We start from the raw sequence: 10,385 nt of genomic DNA, 5'->3' as shown, positions 1-10,385 counted from the left end.
CGAATCCCCGCGAGGCATGCTGGACCACTGCCAACACCAACCCACTGCGAGGTGTGGAGATGTTAATCTTGATTAATTTTGGTCTAAACAATTTGAGCCTCTTAAGCCTCGTAGTGATGCTATTTTTCAATCTTATCAAAAAGTGGAAGAATGATATGATTTTATATTTGAGTAAACCTAGAGATCCTAAATCCATTCCTCTTCTTCATGATAGACCTATTCCTCCTCCTCAAGATGGAATTTGTCTCCTTCCTACACCCTCCATTCCTCCTTTATATGTTATGGTTCCACCTCCTACATCTTACAAAGGGAAGCGCCCACCATCTCCTATCTTTCAACCCAAAAAACCTTCTCTCGTGCATCCTTCTTTAAAGGAAGAGAAGAAGCCTATTCCTATTGATCCTAAACCTTCACAACCCTCAATGAAAATTAAAAGAAACTATTGTGTGAGAGAATGCTGTCGGAGACATTGTGCCAAGGCTCGTGAACTTTCTTCTCAACCCATTTCCTCCCTGAAGAGTCCAAATGTTGATATGAGACCATTTGTCCAACCTTCGCCTAACCCTAGGGAGGAATTTCCACCTAAATCTACAAGACATAAAATGCTTAAGAAAGATGATGGTTCATGTTCTATTCATATCAAAGATCTTATTTTTATTAATCTTGATGAAGAAATGGGTGAAAATGATGTTCATGAAAACAATGTTTATGCTAATGATTCCAATGATGAATATGAATATGTTGATGTTGACAATGATTTATCTAAACAATTTTCACAAGCATTAATCCTAGTTCCTAGTAACAGATAAAGTGATCCATCATTAGAGCATGGTCCTTGTTTGGAACTTATGGTAGCTCCATCTACTGTGCCCAAAGTTGCTCCTCTTGCATATTGTCCACCTTCCCAAAACAATCTTGAGCAAGATTGGGAGGTGGATGACTTGCTTGATTAGCTTCATTTGTGTCATAGATTCTCTCTCCCCTCTCTTGCTTGTTTGTAACCTTCTTCTATTTGGTGTCCCTAGTGTTGTCTACTTGAGGACAATGCAAAAGCGTTCAGATCTCTTTTGGTGTCTCCTATGTTGACTCAAAAGACACATGTGCCCTTATTGTATTGTGGTTCTACTTTCTTTGGGTGATGAGGATAATTCAATGCAAATATATACATGATATACATTATTTATCATAAGAGAATACTAACCCCAAAGTTAAGTAGAACCCTTATGTGTTTTGCATTTTGTGTTTCGTGATCATTATCCTTTGATTTTTCCTTTCTTGGGGGCATATCATTGTGATAATGTGCTTTTATTTTGGATGAATGTATACTACCTTAAACCAATTTCTCCCAATGTGGCATACATAATTTCTTTAATGTGGGGGCATACACTTCGCTCAATATTTTTCTCTTTCGCATATCTCGATACTCAAATTACTTTTCAAACTCATTCTTTTGCTTTGTAATTTTGGTATTTTTCTTTTCATGACTCATGGCAAGTGAACCTTACTAGGCTTGTAGTCATGGTTTCTTTCACTCTCTTTCCTATAATGTCCCTTTTATCTTGATCTTGAATTTGTAAGATACCTAAAGTCCACTGGGGGCTTGGTGTGTCTTGCCTCTTTGACATCTTGATGAAATATTTTCAATGTGAACCTTTTTACTTTACCGAGAGTATGCTTAGTTGCATACTCCCGCTAAAGTGGGGGATGAATGTAGCATCCTAAATTGTACTCCCTTACAATTTTGTCCTCATTTGGGCCCTCACCTTGGCCCTCGTGTCCCGAGGTCTGATCGGAGCCCTAATTCTGCTCAAACCATGCAAAATTCTCATCATTTTCAATATGTGCATCTTCCTGCCCTTTTTTCTTGGTCCCGGATTGGTCAAGACCAGGGCGCTAGCACCTTGGTCCTTAGGGACTAGAGAAGCCAATGCCTTGGTCCTCCCAAATAGGACTCATTTTTGTGCCCCTTAACGATCATAAGATTTGAGAAGGAATCTTGACCTCATGTTGGCTCATGTTGGAAAATTAAGTTGTTTTTCGATGGGCAATTATAAAAGGAGGTCTACCCCTCTTATTTTGATATACATTCAATACAATTAAGAATACACACACACCAATTCAAGTAATCATGCGTTCAAGTTCAAGTGAGCAAGTAATCAGTCTTCTTTCAAGTATTGGAGCAGAGATAAGGTCAAGATTCAAGCATTGGAGTTGACATTCATGTTCTATGTTATTGAAGACTTCATGAAACCCTAATTTCATGTGAAGATAAACAAAACTTCACAAGGAGGTATAGCATTTGTGTTTCAGTCATCTCCCTCAAAAGAACATTTCCATTACTGTAATTCAATCTTTTTTCATTTCTATTTCATGGTTAATTCCATAACCGAGGGTTTGACCTAAAGCAAACCCCTATTCCCAACCTATTTCCCTTCTCTATTGTGTGCAGGAATAGGTATAGAGTCGTGATCTTCAAAATTGGCTTTATTTACAGTGACAAATCAATCCCCCAGTGGAGTGCAAAAAGTGCAGAGGACCAGAGCGACCGTCGTTATGGTCCTAAAAAATTGGTAGCTACTTTTAGGAACATATCTTAATACATTTAAATTCCTCAGATCTAGGTTTGTGGCTCAATTTGATGACTGCATCTCACTATTTATGCATTTTTACATCAATTCTTGCACATTTACCCTAATTTCAGCATTTTCACAATTCAACTTAAAAGAGGGCAATCAATTCAATTCAAATCCAATAAATCCAATAGAATTCTCAACCCTTATCCTTGTTGATTTGTGGCTAGATTCACTGGGTTTACCTCCCTCTTTAATGTATTGGTCCCTAAGTAAAAATTAGCAGTTTTTATTCTTCTTGTGATAGAAACCCTAATTTTTCACCAACACACTAAGAGAAACACTTTAAAAGCATATCCGATATAAGGAACATCAAGCTATATCAAGACATCTTCATTTATGTTTCAATTATGATTTTATGATGTATTTTTTGTGATTTATCATGTTATTGCATCAATAAATGGAGGACTCATCCTAAGGACATTGCTTCATTAATTGAAGGTATAATCAATTTAGTCAATCATTTCAATTCAAGAATTTTCAATTCAATTTCTATTAAATTCAAGGGTTAATTCCAAACCTAGGGTTTGACCTAGGCAAACCCCTATAAACAACCCAAACACCATTTTTCTCCTCTTGTTTGCAGTTGCAGGTTTCTAGCGGAGATAGGAAGATCATGAGGCATTCAGGAAGCAGAGATAGAGAACCACATCAAGCCTAGATATGAACACCCTAGACAAGGGCATGTGGGGTGCCCTAGGCGATATTTTCCTTAGGAAACAACTCTAGATTTGACAAGATCTCAATTCAGGGTCTTAGGAAATTAGATCTAGGTTGGTGTGCAATAGGTGAAGATAGAGGCATTTTGAGCAACCTTGTCCAATGAAATCAACTTCAAATTCCAGACATAGGTGCACCTTTGTACTCTTTGCTCATTTCTATATTTGTTGTGAAGCTTCTATTTATGTATCTGTTTGTTTTTAGTGTTTCAAGTTTTCATTGTCTCATACTTAGATCTTAGTTTGATATCATTCCAAACTCATTCACTTTCCAAAGCAGTGAAGGAATAGAATCCCTAAGGTATCATTTGGCTCTCCCTGAAAAGAGTTAGTAAAGCATAATTACACCTTTTGTGGCTTTGTATTCCAATGTTTGTGTGTAAAAGTGGGTCTCGGTCCTAATCTTACCTTGTCCCATTTTTCATCTTAAACACTTACATTTGTAAGTGAGATCCCAATGTCAAAGTCATACCTAAATATTACCCTAACATTGAGGGTTCATCTGTGATGACCCCCACTTTTGGAAATTAGAGGTTTCACATTTTGTAAATTGATGATAGAGAGAAACCATACTCTCTTTTCTTATGATACATTTAATCTCATTTTAACTCATGATTATAAATAAACATAAGATTTTTAATTTAGTCCAATTACAATAGGATGATAACAAATTTCCATCAAGTGTTAGTTCCATACTAATCAATACCTATCAATAATATATAAATGCATAGAAAACCACATAGGGTTAAAAAAAAAATTGAAATACAAAGTTCATGTAGTGATTGGCTCAAGTATACATCAATTATACATAAGGGGACTAGCTTATACACAAATCACAAGGATAATAGAGTGAATAAATCATGCACATCACAATCATAATAGTGAATAGCTTAAGAATACATCACATATATCCAATGTGAATAATCCACATATACATCACATGTTCACATAAAGATTAATTACCAAAGTGGAAATTGATGTAACCTACTCCATGCATCATCTCACTACATGGGTCACAGTCGCATAAGCTCATATGTAGATCTAATTTGCAAAAAGAGAGCCAGTGTATCCAATACTACACTATGGGTCCCATCATTTTCCCCAATTTACTGCCATCTATGACAAAATCCAAGCATCCCATACTACTTGATGCCATCACTAGCAAGGGCATAAGTATAACAATTGCACAATACCCTAGGCCATTTACACAAGTACATAATGAATGACTAACATATATATAGTGAGTGGTTGAAACATGCATAACGAGTGATTAACAATTATCCTTTTAGTTCATTTTATCTAGAAAAGGAATGTTAGTGCATCCCATACTACATTGTAGGTCCCATCCTTTTCCTCAATCCTCTACACTAGTCATGAAGATGGCAAACTATCTCATACTACCTATCATCATCAATAGATAATGAGTAACTAGAACGAAATATATCACATTAGGAAATTAATAGGATTCTCATAGCATATGGGACCATCGAGTCATTGAACTTAGATGTTTATCACCCCTAGGCCATTCATGATAAGTATATCCAATGTGGAAGGGATTAGTACTAAACATATAACACTATTTAGTCTTTATGATATGTTGACTAACACGTTTACAACATGGTAACCCTTGACATAGTCACTTTTGTACTAGTGGTGAAAATGAACTAGACCCAAAGGTATAGTGAATATCTCCAAGAAATCATCACTTGCATAGTATTAGTGATAGCCAACCAACCACTCTTGTATCTCACCACCATGCTAATGGTGAAATAAAATTGATCACCAACACATAGTGGGTAGCTCTAAGAATCGATCACCTACATGGTAATGATGACTACCAATTAAGAGCTCTTGTACCAAACTTGGTTCTAACATGTGGGATTCTATTAGCACTGTAAAATAATCTTAACATCGTAATGGTTCACAAGTTCTAGTCAAGTGGACCTAGAACTAATAATTCCTAATGGATAGAGTAGACCTAATAATTCCTTACACTTGGATTTTTTTAAATGACAAGCCACATCACAACGTGATATAACACAATAGACATGCTCACTTTAAATGCACTTCTATTTATTACAAATAAAAGGAAAAACAAACATCACTTAAAAGTTATAAAGCAAAGAAGATAAAAGGAATAATATAGAAGGTGAAACAATAATGAAATAATATATAGAAGACACAAAACGTTGATGCAATTCAACTACAACATGATACAACTTATGCATATATACAATTATATAATGAGTCCACTTTTAGTTCAAGGCTACAAAGTTGATCTTGCGTTTGTATCATGAAAACTTGTAATGACAATAATGCTAGATCTACTTGTAGGGGATTTGCAAACATAATGAATATAATACTTAAGTTAACTATTGATACCTCTTTGAAATTTTGAAGTACAACAAGATGTAGATCCTTTGTTCCATAAATTTTGGAGTACAAGTAGATGTGAATAAAAAAGCTCTCTTTTTTCATTCCTCTTAAAAAAAATCTTGTACTTGATTCGGCTTAAAAATGATTCCTTTGATTGACTACTTTTAGAAATTGAATAGAATATTGCACGCCAAGAGATTGTACAAGATTCTATGAATTAATAAAGGAAAAAAAGTTTGTTGGCCTGTACACATAAAATAACATGTTACAAAATATACAGTTGTAATACATTTTATTTCAAATGAAAAATAGTAGATAAATTAGGAAGGGGTATCCATTCTATTTATTGGAATGAGTACCTATTATAAAACATATATCCATTTAGTTTATTTAGAATGGGTATATGTTTTAAAATGGGTATCAAAATCACAACCCAAAATTTTTGTTTGGTTTTAGGCTCAAAAAAGGCATGGTAACTCGACTGTTAGCCGTAGACCTACAAGTACAAGTCCATGTTTACAAGAAGAGAACATACTAACCTTACAAATATGGTTGATGACCTTTTTTTTCAAATTTTTAATGAAATTAAAACCCATTATAGATGATTATGTGTAGTTTTCAAACATGATTTTTGTTTTATGTTTTGACTTGTTTTTTTATTTATTATTTGATTTCTAAGGAAACTGTTACATAAACTTGAAATGTCAGGTTTTGATTTCATTAATAACTTTTAATTTTTAATATTTTTATTTAAAATTAAATGACATCAATCTAGACATCAATCTAGACATCATTCTTTACACAATTGAACAATCATATTATGATTACTTTATAATATCAAATTATGTTGGTTGTACATGAGGAGTTTTTAGAAACAACAATTAAGACCAATAAATTTTTTATTTTTTTTGAATAATTTTATTTAAAATATCCTCATCAAAATTCACTATAATACACATCTTGTCCGAAAAGGAATTAGGAAATACTTTTATTTAGGTTAAATTATGTTGGTTGTACCATGAATGGTATGGTCCTAAAAAGTGACTTTTAAAAAGTGGTTCTTGTACAAGTCTTTACAAAATTAATTTGTATCATCGAGGTATTGCAATAAATTACATATTTGAAAAATAGGATCACAAACTACATTTCTTATTACTATAATTTCTCATAATTCTATGTCAAAGTGCTTCAAATTTTTACTCCAACTGTGACAAAATTTGGTTTTTAAAAAAAAAAAGCAGTTCACTTTTTGGCTAAAAAGTGGGTTGAACTTCTTCCAATGACCTGTGTTCCCTTTCAAGCAATGTACCTAGATTAACTAGCAATGATATAAACCCTTCCCATAATGTGTTTTGATTGATCTCCAAGTACTTCTAATCTCACAATGTTGAATTGAGATAAATATAGGGCTAACTTTTAAGGCAACACAAGGTGGATGGAGTAAGGACTCTATGAGGGAAAAGGTAGAGGGTGCATACCCCCTAAGACATAGAATAATTCTCTCCTTCTAAGGTGATTATTGATTAATAAATCCTATAACCCACACAAGTTAAGTTTATTGATGCTCTATCTTGACAACTATGAAGAAATGTGCTCTGCCTATAAATTGTTTAGCCACACCTCGTTGATGGAGGTATGGATTCGTTAGTAAAATGTAGGGATTAGAGCTAGTTGCATGTAAGTGATGGATGTCCATGTTACTTTAGGGGCATGGATGCTTTTTGTTAGCAACATGTGGGTCTTAAGGCTAGTGACATGAGAGTGATGGGTGCCTCGTGCCATGCTAGAGGGTTGGTTGGTTTTTGTCAATAACATGTGAGTCTTAAGGCTAGTAGCATGTAGGTGGTGGTCATTGGGATCTACCCATCTCAAGAGTTTAGCATAGGCACTGGTGTATTTAATGAATTTGTGTGTATTAATTTGTGATGTATTTTGTTTTACTCACTCTTTATCCAATGATTATTGCAAATAGTATGGGATGCTTGCTATCATTGTGATTGGTGCAGAAGACTAGGGAAAAGGGTGGGATCCAAGGTGTAGTGTGTGGTGCATTGACATCCTTTTTTATATGAGATGCACTAGAAGGGTAGGGGTTAGTCACTCATTGTTTTTATGTTAACCATTGGCTATTATACTTGTGCAACTGACCATAGGTTTTGAACACATTATACTAGTGCCCTTTGCCAATGATGCCATCAAGTAGTATGGGATGCTTGATTGTTGTCATAATGGGCTTATGTGATTGTGAACTATGTAGTCCGATGAAGCATATAGTGGGTTACATCCACTTCCATGGTGCTAGTTGTTCTTAATGTGGACATGTGGAGTAGATGTAGATCATTTACACTAGATATATGTGTGTATGAGCTAGTCACCATGGTGGATGTGATGTGTGAATAAGCTAGTCACTTAGTGTATAAGGGATGTATGTTTGAGCCAACCACTAAGTAAACTTGGGATTATGGAATTATATTACCACTATTTGAATATGCATGTATTTTTACACTAATGATTGATATTGATTGGTATGGAAGCAACACTCGATGGTACCATATATAATTCTATTGTAATTATACTATATGGAAATATTACACACAATTGATAGTTAGCCATTAAAAATGAGATCAAAGATCTCCTACAAGAGAAGAGGATAAACTTTCTCTATCAATGGTGTATGAACTACCAAGCCTCTAATTTTCCAATGGGATATGTAGGCAAGGTCATTATGAATGAACCCATGAGGCCTAGGTCTAGGTCTAGGGATGACACCAACATCAGGAGCTTGCCACTTTCAAGCATAAGCTTGTGGTTGGTTAAGTTGGGAGTTATTGTAAGTTGAATAAAAAAATTAGTAGAAATAAAGGGGTGGTTGTTACATTGGTATCAAAGCAACTTGGTTCAAATGTTGGACCTATGAATCTCATTTGACTTTGCATTAAAGGATATGGCCTTGCACCACTAACCAACCATAAATAAGAGGTTGATAAATGTGGTGTAGTCATATAAATCCTTTACCATGATATTAGCAAATTATCAAAAGTATCAAGTTACAACATTAAAGATATACTTAGTACATTATGATTATAGTGCCACTGAATGAAGTCATCATTACTTACAATATTATGTAATTATTATATCTTATTCTTGATTCGTATTATAAGGTTATCTTATAGTTGAATATTTGACTTAAAACTCTTTGCCATCTTATTTTCTTTAAAGTCTGAACATAAATTTATTCAAATATTAGTCTAGTTTACCAAGCTACTTCTTTGGTGAGAAACATACTTAGGCTCCACAATTCACATAGACCAATCAAAGGATCAAGCATCAACTCCTAATTTCAAGAGTGGGTTGTGCAATACACACACACAACCAAACATAAGGAATATGGAGGATGCTATTACTTCCTTATGGAAGTCAATTGAGGTTTTACTCGAGGGACTTTAGAGTTGATACAAATTCATCTAGTTAGTAGGCAATGCCAGCTATACTAGTAGAAAAGTGACCACTACTGATATGAGTGCATAAAACAAAGATCATATGTAACTCTTAGTTTGCATAGCTCATGGTAGCCACTAGTATTGAATAAAAGGTGGTTATTAATATTGGTTAAAGCTTTTAAATGTGTTCATCCATAGCCATGTTTTACCCTGCCTTGTAGCAGAATGAGAAAGTTAAACATCTTTTGTTTGATGGGTATACACCCACATTATCTTGCATGCACTCTTCTAACTATGTTAAAGGAATCACTACCCAAAACCAAAGTTACATCTTGTAAACAACTGTATTTTCCATAAATTTTTTTGAATACCAATATTGTTAGTGTAGGTTTTCATTTCTTACTTGGTTATTTATTTTCATATTCCTAGTTTTTTCCTAAGCTTTCTTAAATTTAATAAATTGAGTATTAGTGTGAGTGTATGCAAGGTGTTGGCATCTTTCATGGGAGTTACACTTGTCTTTTTTAGGCGATTGTGGTGGTCTCTTCCCATTGGTTGTATTTGCCACTTCCCTCATCTCTCATTTCCTATGTATACTCACTCCTAGCTAATCTATGTATTCCATTATATTGCATTGTAATTGCATTCTACAAATTTTGCTCTTGCATTCTCCTAATGTTATTTTGCTTCTTTAGCATTTGTAGTTCTCTCTTAGAGTCTAACTTTGTTTTGTTATTTTGATCGTGTATCATTTACACTCACAGTTTCTAGTTATTTTGGGTTATTTATCTTTTCAAATTCTAACAAATATAATATTGTTGGTGATAAATAGTAAATGAACCAAAAGATGACTTAGATACCATAACACCACCTTCACCCATCAACAATGGTGTAAGGTAAACACTATTTCTTAGTTGCCATGGATCATACTTCGTGATGGGGTCATTGTAATCCTCGTCATTAAATAAATCAATCCAGGGCAGTCTCCATGGCTATATGTAAAAGAGAATGAAGAAAACTGGTTTGACAATCTCTTTTAACTTGTAGGAAATGAAAGCTAATCTAAAACACACTTGCATGAATTTAAAAGAGAACACTTGAATGAAAGGAAATGGTAATCTATCTCACACTTGCATGAATTAAAAAGGCTAAATTAATTCACACTTGTTGGAAATGAAAAAAATTGTTTGAATTCAAATTTACTCTAAGAAATTCAAGAA

The sequence above is a fragment of the Cryptomeria japonica genome, unplaced genomic scaffold (genome assembly GCF_030272615.1).
Source record: "Cryptomeria japonica unplaced genomic scaffold, Sugi_1.0 HiC_scaffold_415, whole genome shotgun sequence".
NCBI classification, from domain to species: Eukaryota; Viridiplantae; Streptophyta; class Pinopsida; order Cupressales; family Cupressaceae; genus Cryptomeria; species Cryptomeria japonica.
The sequence above is the reverse complement of the archived record's forward strand: the minus strand, read 5'-3'. Positions refer to the sequence as shown.